Source organism: Lynx canadensis, chromosome C1 (assembly GCF_007474595.2).
Source record: "Lynx canadensis isolate LIC74 chromosome C1, mLynCan4.pri.v2, whole genome shotgun sequence".
In the NCBI taxonomy this organism is placed as follows: domain Eukaryota; kingdom Metazoa; phylum Chordata; class Mammalia; order Carnivora; family Felidae; genus Lynx; species Lynx canadensis.
The window spans coordinates 62,863,866-62,881,558 of NC_044310.1; the positions used below are offsets into that span (position 1 = coordinate 62,863,866).

At 40.8% G+C, this 17,693-nt stretch overlaps 1 pseudogene; it reads left to right on the forward strand.

Moving 5' to 3' along the window:
* Window positions 1-16,370, forward strand: part of LOC115521373 — a 74,848-nt pseudogene extending 58,478 nt beyond the window's left edge.
* The last annotated feature ends 1,323 nt before the right edge of the window (window positions 16,371-17,693 follow it).

A 17,693-nucleotide genomic window follows, 5' to 3' on the forward strand; every position in this document is an offset into this window, starting at 1 on the left:
AACAATAAAAAACTTTTGATGAGTTGAATAGTTCCCTATTTGAAGTCTTAAAGAAATAAAAACAGTAACAGTTCCTGATAATCCAGAAATAGATTCACATTATGGATTACTCAGACATGGTCTGGGGAACCATTCCTACTACATATGGGAACAGCAACACCTGCTCTGAATTCTATCTATGGTCTCAGTTCAGTGGCAGGAACAAGAACTGTATCCATTCATTGCAGAAGAACAACATCCCAAAATTCACTCATCTATTCCTTCAGCTAATTATTAATGAACACTTACTGTTAGGCACCAAGATAAAGATTTAGTTGCCTCTACTTTAAGATGTTTAAAGTTTAATTTCATATTCATGTGAAAATGTACTGTCAAAAAAGGAAGAATAGGACAAAAAGAAAAATGAGTATATAAACCTTAGGAGTTCTGGTTAAAGGAAGATAATTTAGCACCACTTTCTTCTGTACCTTTTTTTCTTAGAACTCAAGCTATTAGTACATATCAGACCTTGGAATAACTTTCTAGTGAACTTTCTGATAATTTATAACATTATTACAAGATAATACTGTTACAATTTGGAGCTAACATCAGATCTTCTACTAACTAACCAGTACAATTCCCTAGATATATTAATTACAAATTCACTTTCCTTTTCATGGGCCACACTTAACTTTTTAGACTTAGATGCTACTGGGTCTCTTTAACCTAAAGACATAGTTCAACATAGTAAACATGCACATACATACACACACAGGGACAGATGTTTATTAAACCACTATATTTGTAGAGAAATCCTAGAAAATTCAGTTGATTATGTTATTTATGTTAACACAATGCAATTATCATTAAACCATTAAAATTAAGAAGAATATATAAAATATAAATATGTATATTTGATTTATTCAATAATATATTCATTTAGTCTCTGTGACATGCCCAGAGTTACACCAGACATTTTATATAATCAGGACCCTCAAGGAGGGATGCTCATAGCCTAGTAGTGGGTATCTGTGGAGGGACCTAGAGAAGGGGATAGCCAATGGGCACATGGCAAATCCCAGGCACCATGAGGTAGCAGTCCTTTGTTGCAATCCACTAAAACTCAGGTCCAAATCCAGGCACATTACAACTTAACCAAAGCCAGGTTTGACCCAAGAAAACTAAGTCAAGATACAGAAAGACTGAAAGAAACCTTAGGAAAGAACAGAGAGTTTCTAGACAACTGGCTTGGGAATAGGGTGCTGTTCTCCCAGGCACCAAGTACAGACTGGCTGGCCTGAAACTGCCTGATAGTGTCACCAGAAGAGTGGGAGGCAGGCATCAGCGACAGTGACACTCTGACCCTGGGATGTTAAGCTACTGATTTTGTCAGATTTTTGGTTCTTTTTGCTTCAGGGTGGTGGTAAAGCTAAAGACCCACAGGAAGACTGAGAAAGGAGATGGACTCAACATTTTAAATCCATCTAGGAGCACTAATAGAAGCATGTGCAATATGTCTGGTAGCCCTAAAGAGGAAATGCTTACCTGTGCCTGTAGGGTAGTGGCAGGGCAGTGCCAGAGAGGAAGATGGGGGAAGTTTCATAGAGAAAGTAGTGACATTTGTGTTGAGGCCTGATGGATAAAAAGATAACAAAGAGAAGTATAAAAGAATGTGTGTGGTCCTCAGTGTTAGAATGGTAAGATCTTTAAGCTTAGAATAGATGCAGACAGTGGTGGGAGATGAAGCAGAAAAGGTAATCATGGGTCAGATCCTAGAAAGCCTTGTATGCCTTGTTTTTATCCTGGGTAGGTAATGGAGAGCCATTATTGAATTTTAGGGATGTGGAGTGATCAGATTTGCCTTGTAGGAGTATCAGATTTGCAATGTAAAAAAAAAATAATTAGAGGTGATGTAAAGCTAAACATGAGGAGACCCGTTAGTGTATAGGTCATTCAATCCATACTAGAAATGATGAGTACTCAATTATATTTCTGAATTACAGAAAAGTAGATACTTAGAATCAATAATAGTGACTGACTTGATCAGGGCTGAGTAGAGGCATGGAAAAAGAATCAAGGATAACTTCAGATTCTCAACTTGTAAAACCAGGTGGATAAAGATGCCATAAAATAAAATTGCAGTTATGCAAAATTATACATCAACAAAGAATAGATGCAAAAAAAATGGTGGTGGTGAGGACCATAGGATGGTTTGCTTCCCAAAACTTTTTCAGTGTTCTATCATATGTACAAAATTATTTGGGGCTACATCTAGGTTTAAATGAAAGTTCTGCAAATTACTAGTTTATAACTTGAGTAGATTATTATATAAATCCCCTTCTAGGGATTTAGTCTCAGCCAATATTAATTTGTTTATAATTCACCTTGTTTCAAAGAAGATTTACAATAGTTTCTAGGGGTACCGGGGTAGCTCAATGGGTTGGGCATCCAAGTCTATTTCGGCTTAGGTCAGTATCTCACAGTTTCATGAGTTCCAGCCATGCATCAGTCTCAGCGTGGAGCCTGCTTGGGATTTTCTCTCTCCCTCTCTCTCTGCTCCTCCCCTGCTCATGCTCTCTCTGTCTCTCTCAAAATAAATAAATAAACTTAAAAACAAATAAAATAGTTTCTAAAAATACATACAATTCAACAAAACAAAATATATAAAAAGAGAGACGATGAGAAACAAAATAAACCCATAAGTGAATGACTTATGATCTCATAGTCTTGAGCAAGAAGGGGACTCAGACTCAGTTCCAAGCTTCCTAGCTGTCCACCCCTAGTGAGAGACATCATGAGTTCTATGACTCACTTTATCCATCGTTAGTTAATGACATTTCAGAGAAACTTCTCCATCAGATACTCACAACACAGATACTCTGTAAAACAGTGATCAGCACAAGAAATAACATCTGGAAACTTAATATGATGTCAAGTATCTCAAGATCAGTCAGTGTTACAACAGTTAAGCACAAATCAGCAAAAGCACTTCTATGGGGGGCCAAAATAGCACAAGCTGGATAAGGAGCTATTTCAAGGACTGGCTGATTCCAAGAAAAAGTTTTAGCATATCTAAAGGAATGAAAGGACTACATGTTTATTCAGGAAATCCCTCCTAAAGAGTCCTCCCATAAAATTACTCAAGAACACCATCTGGAGTGCCTGGGTATCTCAGTTGAGCTTCCGACTCTTGATTTTGGTCCACGTCTTGATCTCATGGTTCATGAGATCGAGCCCCACCAGGCTCTCTGCTGTTAGCAGAGCCTGCTTGGGATTCTCTCTCTCTCTCTCTCTCTCTCTCTCTCTCTCTCTCTCTCTGCCCCTCTCCAGCTTGCACTCTCTCTCAAAAATAAATAAATAAACTTCAAAAAAAAAAAGAAAAAAGAAAAAAGAACGCCATCTAACCACTTTCCCATCCCCAAGGTCTTGATGATTATTGAACTACTGGTCTAACAATGGCAGTTCTCAAGATTTTTCTGCTTCCATGTTAAAAAAAAAAAAAAAAAACAGTTTTCAAAAATACAAGATGTAGTATAAACCCATTAAATAGGACCAAATAATGGAAAGGAAGTCTAGACTCACAAAAATTCTAAATACTCATGATATTTCAGTCCTTTTACTGTAAGCAATTAGCTTTTTAAAATGCCCATTAGAATTTCTCAAAGACTTGCTTTAGTAAATTATTTCTAATTTATATCACTTTCTACCATTTAATGCTGCCCCAAACTTGAAAATGGATTTTCCCAAGTAGGTTAAAAAGGTTACATGCCTCTTCTGACCCACATATACTTGTGTATAATCTATTAATTTGTTTCTTCATCATACTTAGGGCATTAATTCAGGACCAGGTAGTGAGAATTTACAGAAGTTAAAACAGAGTCTTGATCTTAGAATTAGGTATGTGAAGCCTATGTCCTTTAGTCTTTGTGTTGTTTCTACAGATCATTAAATAAAAGTTTATGTGTGGCAGTGTGGTAATTATTCAATTTAGAGTTTCCACAAAGTTTTACAAAGTATACATTTCAATGTCAGACTTTCTTAGTGGTTAAGAAGATGAGAAAAGAGGTAGATCCCAATGCTATTCTTTGTAACTTCAAGTCTATCCTACCTCAAACAGCTAAAATATCTCTGGGCACATTTATTTATGAGCAAAAACTTTCTTAAACAACATAATGGTCCTTCTTTATTCACTGATACTCTTTCACTATAGTAAAGGTGTTAAATCAGCAGAATCAATGTCATTGCCATGGGAAAAGAATATGATGACATTCTTCTGCAGCCAAACAAAAGAACTGTGAATAAGAGGAGGAGATCAGTGAATAAGAAGAAAAAGAGCTTAATTCAAACTGAAAAATGCTATTAATACTTGAATTTGTAAAGTATGAATATCTATTAAATAGCTTCCATAGTATTTCTTTTTTCATTTTATGACTTTTTATTTTTTTATCTAATTCTTTTATCGTAGGATAAACTTTAAAATGACTTTCGAGTTTTTTTGGTAAGGCAAACATGGAGTGATAATAAATTTTTAATAAAATTGTACGGTCAATTTCAAAATCTTATATTTTCAGTGGGGAGGGGGTGTCTCTGGATTTGAACACTGAAACTCAAGCCAATGAGCTACAAAATTTATACAAAGAACCTGTCCTGTAAGTTCTCCAAATGCATACATTTTAATTGCTTCTTATAAAACTGGATTTTGAAAAATAATTTACACAGTGAATATGGCAATACTTTTTAAAATTTTTATTTTATTATTATTTTTCAATTCTAATATAATTAACATATAGTGCTGTATTAGTTTTGATCCTACAGGAAAATTGCTCTAGCACTTAGGACCAGTCCTGACTTTGGTCAGAGTCTTCCTTTCCTGACAGGATTAGTAAGAGTGCAGCTCTCCACTAAAGTCCTAGTGGCCAGAAGAAGCCACAAAAAAAGTAATCTGGGAGGCTACTCATCCTTTCACATTAAAGAGAGAGAGAGAGAGCTAAAACTTAACAAAGCATTGTGTTCCCGATCCTGTGTTTCACAAAATATTCAGACAGATGCAGAACAGGAATCAGCAATGTGAAATTGTTGTTCCTCAACTGAACAACAAAATTTTTACTGTGATTTCAATGCTTCTTTAATAATGTGAGCCCTAATGAGAAACTACCTAAGTTTATTAAAAAACTGCAATATGCAATGGTAACCACCAGAAGGAAGGAGAAAGGCAAGGACAAAGAGAGAACAAACCAACAAAAAAATGAAATATTTTCAGTTTGAACCCTAATTATTGTTAAAAAATTGTGCCTTGTCTAAACATAGAAGATGAGATAGGTAAAGCCAGCTCTTCTGGATTCCTTTTTCAGAAGCAGCTTCCTAGCCTCTCTCTGGAAGAATGGAAAAATGATGGGGCTAACCCAGAATTTTGCAACCTCAGCGCTATTGACAGTTCAAACCAGATCACGCTTTGCTGTAGGGACTGTCCTGGGCATTATGGAATGTTTAGTAGTATCCCTGGTCTCTATTCACTAGATCCCAATAGCATTACCCAAGTCATGACTGTGAGATTGCCCACAGTCACTGCAGAAGTGCATCTGGTCAAGAACTACAGTATTTTTAAAATTTTCTTTAGTTCTTTTGAGCCTTCCACCTGAGAGGATAGACTACTGCAGCCAGCAACACAATGACTGATAAACCTTTCTCTTCTGGCAACTTTCTCCTATTGTGGCATATTTTATTAAATATTTCACCTGGAGGTCCATTGATACACCTCTTTTAATGCTATATTCAATATTTCTTAAATATTTATTTATTGGGGCGCCTGGGTGGCTCAGTCGGTTGAGCGTCAGCGTCCAACTTCGGCTCGGGTCATGATCTCGCGGTCTGTGAGTTCGAGCCCCACGTCGGGCTCTGTGCTGATGGCTAGGAGCCTGGAGCCTGTTTCAGATTCTGTGTCTCCCTCTCTCTCTGCCCCTCCCCCGCTCATGCTCTGTCTCTCTCTCTCTCTCTCTCTCTCTTTCTCTCTCTGTCAAAAATAAAAATAAACATAAAAATTAAAAAAAAATTTTATTTATTTATTTTGAGAGAGAGAGAATGAGAGCAGGAAAGGGGCGAAAAGAGAAGGAGACAGGATGACACCTATGTCCATGCTGACAGCAGTGAGCCCCATGCGAGGCTTGAACCCATGAACCGGGAGATCATGATCTGAGCTGAAGTCGGAGACTTAACTGAATGAGCCACCCAGGCTCATTTTTAAGATAGTATATTTAAAGAAAGAAAAAGAAAAAGAAATGAAACAAAGTCATTCTACACAAATTCTTCCTTACCTCCCCAGGAAACTGTCATGAAAAGCAGCCATAAAGTAAAAGAGTAAGAGAGGTCAAAGACAAAAAGCACACAGTAACACACGACAAGGAACAAAATCTGCTATTATTTCTCAGACATTAAGAAAATCAAATTCTCTTCTCTGCTGCTTTTCCCACCCCAGCCACAGCACCTTTTCTTTGCTCCCTTTGCCAAAACACCCTTTAAGAGTTAACTAAGTCGTCTCTAATCTCCTCCCATCTCTTTTAACCTGTTCCATTCAGACCATCACTGCCACCACTACAGTTAAACCACCCTTGTCCGGGTTTGCAGTGACCTTCACATTAATAAATCCTGTGGCCATTTCTAAGCTCTCATCATACTTCACTTAGCAGCAGCATATGACACAGTTGATTACTCCTCTCTTCCTTTGCACAATTTCTCCCTTGGCTCCAGAACTCCACACTCTCTTGATTTCCTCCTTACTCACTAGTTGCTATTTTTCAATCTCCTTTACTAGTTTCCTCCTCTTCTCCCCTTTCTCTTAATAATGCAACAATCCTGGGCTCAGATAATTTATTTCCATCTGCACTTACTTCCTAGTGAGTCACCCAGTCCAGGCTCTTAAACACCACCTATGTGCTGATGACTCCCAAACTGCCTCTCTCCCAGACTCATATATCCAACTTCCTGCTTGTCACCTCCACTTGAATATCAAATAAATGTTTCAAACCCAGATGTGTCCAAAAGTGAGTTCCCGATCCTTCCCCCTAAACTTGCCCCACCCACAACTTTCTAACACCATTTGAATGGCAACTCCATCCTGTTAGTTGCTCAGGCCAAAAACTGTGCAATGGTCCATAACACCTAGCTTTCTCTCACCTTCCACATACAGTTAATTCAGGAAACCATATTAGCTTCACTTCAAAATACATTCAGTATCCTTTCACTTCCCATGTCCTTCACTGCTGCCATGCTAATGCCACCAGCACCTCTCAACTGAAATACTGCAAACGTCTCATTACTGGTCTTCCAGCTTCTCTCCTTGCCCCTATAGGATATTCTCAACACAGGAGTCACAACAATTCTTTTAAAATGTAAGTCATATCTGGGGCACCTGGGTGGCTCAGTTGGTTGAGCATCCATCTGACTCTTGATTTTGGCTCAGGTCATGATCCCAGGGTCATGGGATTGAGCCCCACATCAGGCTCCACACAGAGCATGGAGCTTGCTTGGGATTCTCCCTCTCTCTCTCTCCCTCCCTCCCTCCATTCCTCCCTCCCTCTGCCTCTCTCCCTCACTTGTGTGTGCTCTCTCTCTCTAAAATAAAAAAGTTAAAATTAAAAATATATATTTTTTAAAAATTCATAAAATAATAAAATGTAAGTCATAGCACATTACTCTTCTGTTAAAAACTTGCAGTGGTGCTCCATTTCATTCAGGGCTGAAGCCCTTATTTTATTTTATTAATAAGCAAATGATCTTTTTTCAAAAGTAATCTCTGTGCCCAATGTGGGGCTTAAACTCATGACTCCAAGATCAAAAGTCTCATGCTCCACCAACCAAACCAACCAGGCACTCCCAACTAGTCCTTTATATTGTCTAAATTGTCTAGAGGTCCTGTCTCATCGTCCTGACCCCTTTCCTATTTCTATTCTCCTCTATAACTCCACTCAGCCTCCTTTGTGTTTATCAGACATTCCAGATATATGCCAAACTTTGGGTCTTTGCACTGGCTTTTCTCACTTTCTGGAAGGTTATTGTCCTGCCATGAATAACTACTTCATCTTCTTCAATATTGCCTTTCAATTAGGCCTAGCCTAACCATCATATTCCCACTTACAACTGACCCCTCCATCATCCTGTTACCAGTGTTGCAAATCCCCCTCACCATGAATAATTTTTTTTCTTTTTTTCACAACACTTTTCAATTTTTAATATCAACAATTTGCTAATTGTTTATTTTCCATTGTCTGTCTTCCCTATCTAGAATGTAAACCTGACCACAGCTCCATTTTTTTCTGGTAAGTCCCTCAGAATTGTGCCTAGCACAGAGTAAGCATACAACTTATATTTGTCAAATGAATGAATTAAATAAAGTGCACAAATATCCCATCCTGAAGTAAAAGGGATGGCAGCATTCTTTTTTTTCTTGATCCTTTTTCTCATTTTCCTGGTCATACATCAAAGCACTAGTTGGCCTGGGAGGGAGAAGGATCTCCTTTTGGCAGAAAGGAACAGATAAATAGAACTTAGGAGAGGTTTTTATTGGAAGATTTTAGGTTTTAAGGGACTTTCTGCCTTTTCAGTTTGGGGATCTGTGAAATCTTGGGCTGTTTGGGGGATTTTAGGACTTTTATGTCCTGTTTATCACTCTGATGTCTAGTTTGTTGGGGTTTCTAGTTGGAAGTACGTTCCAAAATAAGTGAAACAAAGGAGCTAGGGATGAGGACCAAAAAAAAAAAAAAAAAAAAAAAAAAAAGGAGAGGAAACAGGCTGCTAAAAAGAACTCAAGGAAAACAGAAAAAAGAACTTGAGGTTTTCAGTCCAATTCACTAAAGTAGGCTCACTAAAGTAAGACAGTGGGCTAAAATTTAAGGCCAGTGCTGATATTAGCAAGGAAAATTGTAAATCAGAGTGTTCCTTTTATTCTCAGGAGACTGAAAGTGGCAGATAGGGTACAGGAGAAGCCCTAGAATAACTGTATAAATAAGTAAATTAATCCCATTATAGTAGAGGGTTTTTTAAAAAAACACATTCTTCCGTACACATCTCCCTAATATACATACATATATATATACATACACACACACACACACACACACACACACACACACACACCACTGAGAGGGTCTCTATCTCCCAAGATAGAAGCACAAAAGTAATGAAACACATATGTATTCATTATCTAATGCTATGTAACAAATTACCCCCAGATTTAGTGGCTTACCACAATAGTAACCATTTACTATCCCTCACAGTTTCTGTGACACAGGAATCCAGAAGCAGCTTGGTTGGGCAGTTCTGGGTTGGGGTATCATAAAGTTCAGTCAGATGTTGACTGAGCAAGGGAAAACTGAAGGCTTAACTGGGCTGGAGGATCTGTTTCCAAGGTAGATCCCTTATATGGCTGGCTCTCAGCAGGTGGCCTCAGCTGCTTCCCACATGGGCCTCTCTACAGGGATGATTGAATGTTTTCACAACATGGCAGCTGGTTTTCCCCAAAGTAAGCAATATAAGAGAGCAAAGGATACACAAGAGCAAGGCAGAAGCCACATGCCTTTATGTACAATATAGCCTTCTACTGTACTTTACTGGTTACACGGGTCAGCCCAGATTCAGTGTGGGAAAGGAGAATGTAGGGTGTGAATACCAGTAGGCAAAGAGCATTGAGGCCATCCTGAAAGCTGGCTACCACCACAGTCAAATGGCTTCACATATAAATGACAAAATAATCCTGATCTATCTTAGAGTTGACTAGGATGCATCATTTCTGTTTACATCACTTCAAAACGTGAGATCCTTTATTCACCTTGCTTTGCCTTCTCATCTCTATCACCTTAGCAATGTATTTTTAATTTAATTTGTTTAAGTTTATTTATTTTCAGAGAGAGAGAAAGAGAGAGTGTGTGCAAGTGGGGAGGGGCAGAAAGAGAGGGGGAGAGAATCCCAAGCAGGCCCAGGGCTGTCAGCGCAGAGCCAGATGCGGGACTTGAACCCACAAACTGTGAGACCATAACCTGACCCGAAATCAAGAGTCAGATGTTTAACTGACCCCCATTTTTAATTTTAAAAGTGGATTGCAAACAATAAAGTTGTGACACTTCTGAGGAAAATATAAGAAGATATATCATGCTCTTGATTCAGCAGGGGAAAAAAAAAACTTGAGGATCTACTTTTCTATGTTAGAGTTGATTAACCCTGAGGAAAATGAACAGATATTAAAATATTGGACATAGAGGAAAAAGAGTCACAGGGCTTGCTTATGCCTCTATCCAGAGTACACAATTTACTCTTAGACCTCAAGAAAGCACCTAATGTCTTTGTATCTCAATTTCCTCATATACAAAATGCAGATAATATTCATTCACATGTATAAAGAGTGATGTGTGAATATAAATTGGGAACTGAGCTCTATTTTATATGTATCAAGATATATATCTTCAATTATGTAGAATGCCTTTACAAAGAGTAAACTTGATCAAATTCAAGATATATATGTCTTGATATAAATTACATAATTATATCTTATTATACATATAATTATATATAACAAGACATATATGTCTTGACTTAAATTATATACGTATACATGCATATAATAATATATAATATAATATAATAATATACATGCATGTATGCATATAAACATACGCAACCAAGATATAAATCTTGGAGAGGCACCTGGGTGGCTCAGTCAGTTGAGCAACTGGCTTCAGCTCAGGTCATGATCTCACGGTTCATGAGTTCGAGCCCCACATCAGGCTCTGCGCTAACAGCTCAGAGCCTGGAGTCTGCTTCAGATTCTGCGTCTCCCTCTCTCTCTGCCCCTCCCCTGCTTGCACTCTGTCTCTCTCTCTCAAAAATAAATAAACATTAAAAAATGTTTTTAAAGATATAAATCTTGGCTTATATAGAATATGTATTCACAAATAATAATCTTAACCAAATTCCTTACATAGACTATTCATATGTCGCAGCAGCACTCACCTCTTTCTCATTCCTCCAATAACTCTATGAACTCTGAGAATTTTTTCTAACTCAAACATACTATGACTGTCAGTAGTATGGAAAAGAGATGATGTCATAAACACATTGTGTTACAGTATCACTAAGGGCCAGATTCATCCTTAGTTACATAATCCTTGAGGTATACCAGCCTTGCTAGACTCCAAAGAGAGACTTGGAGTACAAAAAAAGAGAAGGAGGGGGCTAAACAAAGCCCTGAAGCTATAAAAATTCTTAGTATATTCTCATTGTTAATCCTTGGCAAAGAAGCAGTTTGGATGTAGAAGAAGGCAGTGGAGAGCTTCAAAATAATTATATCTTCCATAAGTACCATGGCACTTTCTAGTCACAAATGTTCAGGGAGCAGAAAATCATCCAACAGACCCCATTTTCCCCCTGCCAACATCTCCACAGTAAGATCAGAGACCCAAGAGCCACTCTCCCTGTTACCTAGCTGTCAAGCGGCTACCTCCAACAAATGGCAGTTTTTATCATTAATTATTTCATGCTGCTTTCATCTGTAAGATTTGTAATCCATAAGAACAACCTAAGAATGATTAATAAAATCAAAGCTATTTTTTAAAAGCCTGTAGGCTTTTATTGTTATAAATGCTTCACAAGTAAAAGATCAGTCAAAAGCATAAAGGTACCCTGATTTGAACTTCCTTTGTGCTTGAATTAGAGTGTTTCTTTTGGAACACCCTCCCATCAGGCTTCTGCGTCTCTTGGCAAAATCATGAATTGGCTGATGTTGTCTTAGAGGCTTTCCTAGGTCTCCTTTCCCACCATCATTCTTCTTTCATGGACTCCATTCTGTTTCCTAGGAATCCCTCCCACTGCCTTCCACATTCTGCCCACTGCACAGTCAGTCATGTTCCAGACTTTTTATAATTCTCCTTTCTAACATTACAATATGTTTTTCCAAAGATTTAATTTCTTTGAGAGGCTTGCTAGGTGGGTAACTAACCTGATAATCTTTACCACATTCTCTTTAAAATTGTTTTTCAATCAGAAATTTCTAGAAATGCTATCAATATCTCAGCACAAAATATTGTAGGTATTTTGGTAAGTAGTAGAGAGGACACTTGAGTATAACTAGACCTTTCAGAAAAGTGAAGTTCAGGGGCGCCTGGGTGGCTCAGTTGGTTGAGAGCTTGACTTCGGCTCAGGTCATGATCTCACAGTTTGTGGGTTTGAGCCCCACATTCTGTGATGACAGCTTGCAGCCTGGATCCTGCTTCTGATTCTGTGTTTCCTTCTCTCTCTGCCCCTTCCTCCACTCGCACTCTGTCTCTCTCTCAAAAATAAACATTAAAAAAAAAAGAAAAGTGAAGTTCATTGGGTTGCTTCACTTGGCCTAAGAAGTTGATGTACATGTAGGGTTCAGGACAGACCACCCCTATACACACACACACACACACACACACACACACACACACACACAATGTGCCACTTTGGCATATGGATTAATTTGAGCTGAAGGCACTTGAGACCCTGCCCGCTCAAAACAAACTTTTGTCCCTCCCTTAACCACACCAAAGAATCTAAATTGGGGGGTCCTTCCCAGAATAAGGGTTATTAATAGAAATAGATTTTATTGGAGTGACCCATCTGTATGGTATGACAAACATCTAATTACCAAACATCCGCTCTTCTTATCACCCTGTGAAATGCATTCCTTTCCTCTGAAATCCCAGACCTCTACCCACCTTCTCCTTAGTTCAGAGTAACAAAGATAGCTCATTTTGCCTGGTTGTCTTTGGACTTCCCATGTCTATGCATCTATTAAATTTGGTTTTCTCCTGTTAATCTGTCTCAGATCAATTTATTTCTTAGTCCAGCTAGGAGGACCTTTGAAGAGACAGGAATTATTCTTGCTCCCCAACATATGAAAGCTGTTCTCTCTAAAATCATCCTTAAGGATGGGGCGCCTGGGTGGCTCAGTCGGTTAAGCGGCCGACTTCGGCTCAGGTCATGATCTCGTGGTCTGTGAGTTCGAGCCCCGAGTCAGGCTCTGTGCTGACAGCTCAGAACCTGGAGCCTGTTTCAGATTCTGTGTCTCCCTCTCTCTGACCCTCCCCCGTTCATGCTCTGTCTCTCTCTGTCTCAAAAATAAATAAACGTTAAAAAAAATTTTTTTTAAATCATCCTTAAGAATAAGAATATAATCCCAACATCTAATGAGCATCAATCCAGTTGGCTTCCCACTGTAGTTAAAATAAAATGTATAATCCTGATTAGGGTCAGAAAGATCTGGCTTCTCCCCACCTGTCTCTACCTCAGATCTTACATTCCAGCCAAACCAGCTTTCCTTCTGTACTTGAACATGTCAAACTGCAACCTCATTCCTGCCTTGAGACTGCTATGTTTCAGTACTTGGCATGCAAATTTTACTTCATTTGGTTCCCAGCTCAAATGTCACCTCTTCAGATAATCTAAAGTAACCATATAATCGCTTTCTAGCACATCATCTTATTTTCTTTCTTTTTTTTTTCCCATGATTTGTACTCTTTAATCCCCATCACCAATTTCACCCATCCCCCCACCCACCCTTCCCTCTGGTAACATCAGTTTGTTCTCTATAGTCAAGAGTCTATTTCTTGGTTTGTCTCTCTTTTTTTTTCCCTTTGTTTGTTAGTCCTATTTTATTTTCTTCATGTTATTATCATTGTGAAATTTTCCTGTTCATGTATTTGTTTACCTGCTCCTTCTAGGTCCCTTATTAATGTACTCTTCATTGTCCATCATGTTCATCACTGTGTCCCTAGTGTTTTGCACAGACCTGATACATATCCAGTACTCAGTAAATATGTGCTGAATGAATGCATGAAGATGAATCCAAGCATAATTTAACCAATAAACTTAAATAATTGAGAAATCCTATACTAATATTGGAAAGGAGGGGAGCAGTGTTTAATATCACCATAACTAATGTAACTAACTTGTGTTTGTAAGACTTTGATTGATCATGGACTACACTTTTTAACAAAATATTATTAATATTGGATTGATAAATATTCCATTTCCCTCTTTGAAAAGCTGTCCTTTTGATGAGGTATCACAAATAAATGTCAGTATTCCCTGAGAAATATGGCGAACTCATCTTATTCTTCTGTCGGTGTTAAGAAATTACATTTCCCTTTGGCCAATTTCTGTCTGTTCTAGGTATGTAGCGTCTATTGCTAGGACTTCAGAAGCCAATGAGCAACTTGCCTGTCACATGCTCCAACAAATGATCTCTTCCCCCATGCAGTGTAGCTAAGCAGAGAAGCAGCTTTCCTAAGATGATAACCAACACAGCATAGAATATTGTTAAACCTATGGTTTATTATCCTGCAAAGTTTACCTGAGCAGGCTGCCAAAAGAAAGAAAAAGGCTAGCAATTTAACAGTTTGGTTTTCTACCAGGCAGTCCCTATTTAGCTGGTTGTAACTTAGAAGCAGATGTCTGAGAGCAAGCAGTTCAGCAAGCCTGCAGTCAAATGCTTTTGTAGAGATCTTCTCTTAAAAGGAAAAATTGAGGCAAGTCAATGGGTTACAACTTTCTGGGCTTGCTTTTGTTATCTATAAAGTATCACCACTAAACCTGCTTTGCTAAAGTGAAACTCCAAGGATTAAAAAAAGGTGGGGGGGGGCATCTTTCCTTCTAAGAATTATTAAATAAACCGGTTTTAAAAAAAGAAATCCAACATTAGTAGTGAGGGGAAAAAAATACCCACAAATCAGTAAGCGCTAAATAACATAACTTTCCCTTTAAGGAAAACATGTAGTATAAGAAAACCTTATTCTTAAAAACTGCAATGAAATTTCTTGAAACCACACATCCTAGGAAAGCTTGATTTTTAATTCTTCCAGAGGAACTATTAACACTTAAATGACAAAACTCTATTAACCTCTATTCTTCAATTATTTCACTATCAAATTAAATGTAAGGAAATACACACAATCCTATCTTGGCATCCAAAACAAAAATTTCTTGGTGTTTTTTTTTGGGGGGGGTGGGGAGGAACTAAAGAGGAGGTGTCTTTTTCATCAAACCTCTTATACTAGTTCACTTCTCATTAATTTGGTCTCTTTTGTATTTTTTATGCTTCTGCCCAGATTAATTTCAAGAGTAAGACCAACTCTAGCTGCCATGTACTGTAAAATTTTTTCCACTGTTCATGGACCATTTACAATTGCAAGGTTTGGGGTGGGTATGAAATGTATTCCTGCCAATGGATAGTCCCATCAGCAATGCTGAAAAACAGTCCTTCTGTTTCGCTCATCATGCCATATGGTTCCATAAAAAAGGAGCTAACCAAAAGTGCAACTAATGCACCTTGTCAATCTTGGTTTAGAGTAATGATCTGATATTGTGGTAAGGAAATTGTAGATGAGTATATTCTCTCATTCTTCCTTTAGTCATCTACCACTTTAAATATGTACTGATTCATTGGAAGAAAAAAAAATTCAGGCTTAAGACCTTTTCTATTTTACAGGAACTGTAATATTTTAAAGAAAATACATTGCAAGAAAATTATTATACATATATTACAGTTTCAAACAGAACCCCGGTGTTTTGTAGTAACATCTTCCAAAAGATTAAGGATCATGGTTTTAAGCCCTTTCCAATAAGTGATTTGAGAACCCCGGAGCAATTAAAAAGCAAGCTGAAGCACCAAGATAAAGTTGTGTCCCCCTAGTGACCTCTAGAGTGGAGCTAAGCTCCCACAAGCAGGACTTGGGGAAAAAGCAAGAAGCACGCCAAAGCCCAACGCGCTGCTAAAACCAAGCCGTTACCTTCAATAATGTATCCACTGGCATCTCAGAGGGGTGGTCCTATTTTATATAACCCTAAAGCACAAGAAGTCTCCGCCTCCCCGGCCACGAGACCCAATGGGTCGAAATCCAACTTCAAGCACCGTCCCTTCCTCCTTCCCAAGTTGCTGAGGTCCAGCCCTTCCCCACCCACCCAGGGGCACAGCCTTCTGCGAGCGTAGTGTGGAGCCGACTTCCACCTCTCCACAGTGCTGCACACAACCTCTCGGCCACTACCGGTTCCATTGCACGAGCTTGGGAGCGGGAGGGAGCCGGCGACCGGCGACCTCTTCTAATCCCCGCTGCGGGCTCCTGAGGCCAGTACACCGGCTCCCGGCGCACCGCACTCTGAGAGTCCAGACGCACCCTCCCGCCCCACAAAGCCAGATGCAGCTCAGGAGGCTCCCTCCCGAGCTCTTTCTTGTCCTCTCTGCCATCGCTTCTCCTCCCCTGAACTTTCCAACTTTGGAACCCCCGGTTGCAAAGGAGCAACAGAGGGGAATTGCTAGACTAGAGTCACTGCCTGCCAACCCACATCGGGAAGAAGGAACTAGCCCGCAGGGACCTGGCCGGTAGCAACTCTTGACCTTTGGGCAAAAGAAGACCCAGAAAGCTGCTACCTCCTCCTCAGGATGGAGGTAAAATGGATGCAGAACTTGCCACCCTATGGATGAAGGGGCGGTGGGAGGGGGAAGGTTGGGAGGTGGGAATAGAAGAGACCAAGGGAAAAAACTCCCTCTCCCTCTCTCTCTCTCTCTCTCTCTCTCTCTCTCTCTCTCTCTCTCTCTCTCTCACACACACACACACACACACACACACAAACGCGCGCGCGCGCACACGCACACACACACACACACGGGGAAAACCTCTCAATCTCTCTCCCTCTCTCAATTTCTCTCCCACGCGCGCGCGCGCGCGCACCGACACACACGCACACGCACACACACGCATCCTGTTTCCGATAAGGATGAGACGCTAGGAGCGCAGAGTCTCTTGTATCCCCACTACCCTGAGGGGGAAACGTGCAACAGATAACCTAGCTCTCGGAGTAGGAAAAAGGGTGGGGTGAGAGAAAGAATCTCCAGGTCTCCCCACGTTAGAAAAAGGGGACAAACTCCTGTCAGAGTCTCCCCGGAGACACAGGGAGGTGCAGCAGTGCTGAGGTCCCTCCACCTCCCGGAGAAGGCAAACTCTTCCCCTGCAGGCTGCCTACCACCTGGCGGAGCCTGGATGTAAACAGGCCGGCCCCAGGGGCGGACCGCGGGTGCGAGGTGGGATGGGCCGAGGTGAGAACGGAGCGGAACTCACCCTTGATGCTGGAGGGCTTTCTCTTCTTGGCCATCTTCTGCCCCCGTCCCTCCCCCAGACCCCCCGCGCGTTTCCTCCGTCTGCCGCCCGGCTCCCGGAGCCCGCTCGGAGGCTTCCCGGCGAGCTCTCGCCGCGGCACTCAGCTCAGCGAGCTCTTTGTTGCTGTGATGGCATCTGCGAGGCGGCGGCGGCGGCGACGGCCCGGCTGCGCGCTCGGCTCGGCTCGGCTCTGCTGGGGCGGGCGCCGCCGCCCCTCTGCTCTCGGCAGCGCCGCGCTGCGAGCCTGGCGCTCGCGCTGCTGTGGCCGCTGTGGCTGCGGCGGCGACTGTTGATGCTGCTGTGCCGCTCCAGCTGCTGGAGGGGGCAGCGCAGGGTCCCCGGAGCGCCCGCCCAGAGCTGACCTCCCCCTTGCCCACACCCTCCCTCCCCAACTCCCCCACCCTGGTGTCCCGTCTGAGCCGCCAGCTCCAATCCAACCAGTGACGGCGCCGTCATCTAGCAGCCGCTGCCAGGGAAGGTGGCGGTGGCGGCAGCGGGGGGCTGCTAGGGGAAGATGGGAGCCCTTGGCTCTCTGGGGCCAGGAAGTAGAAA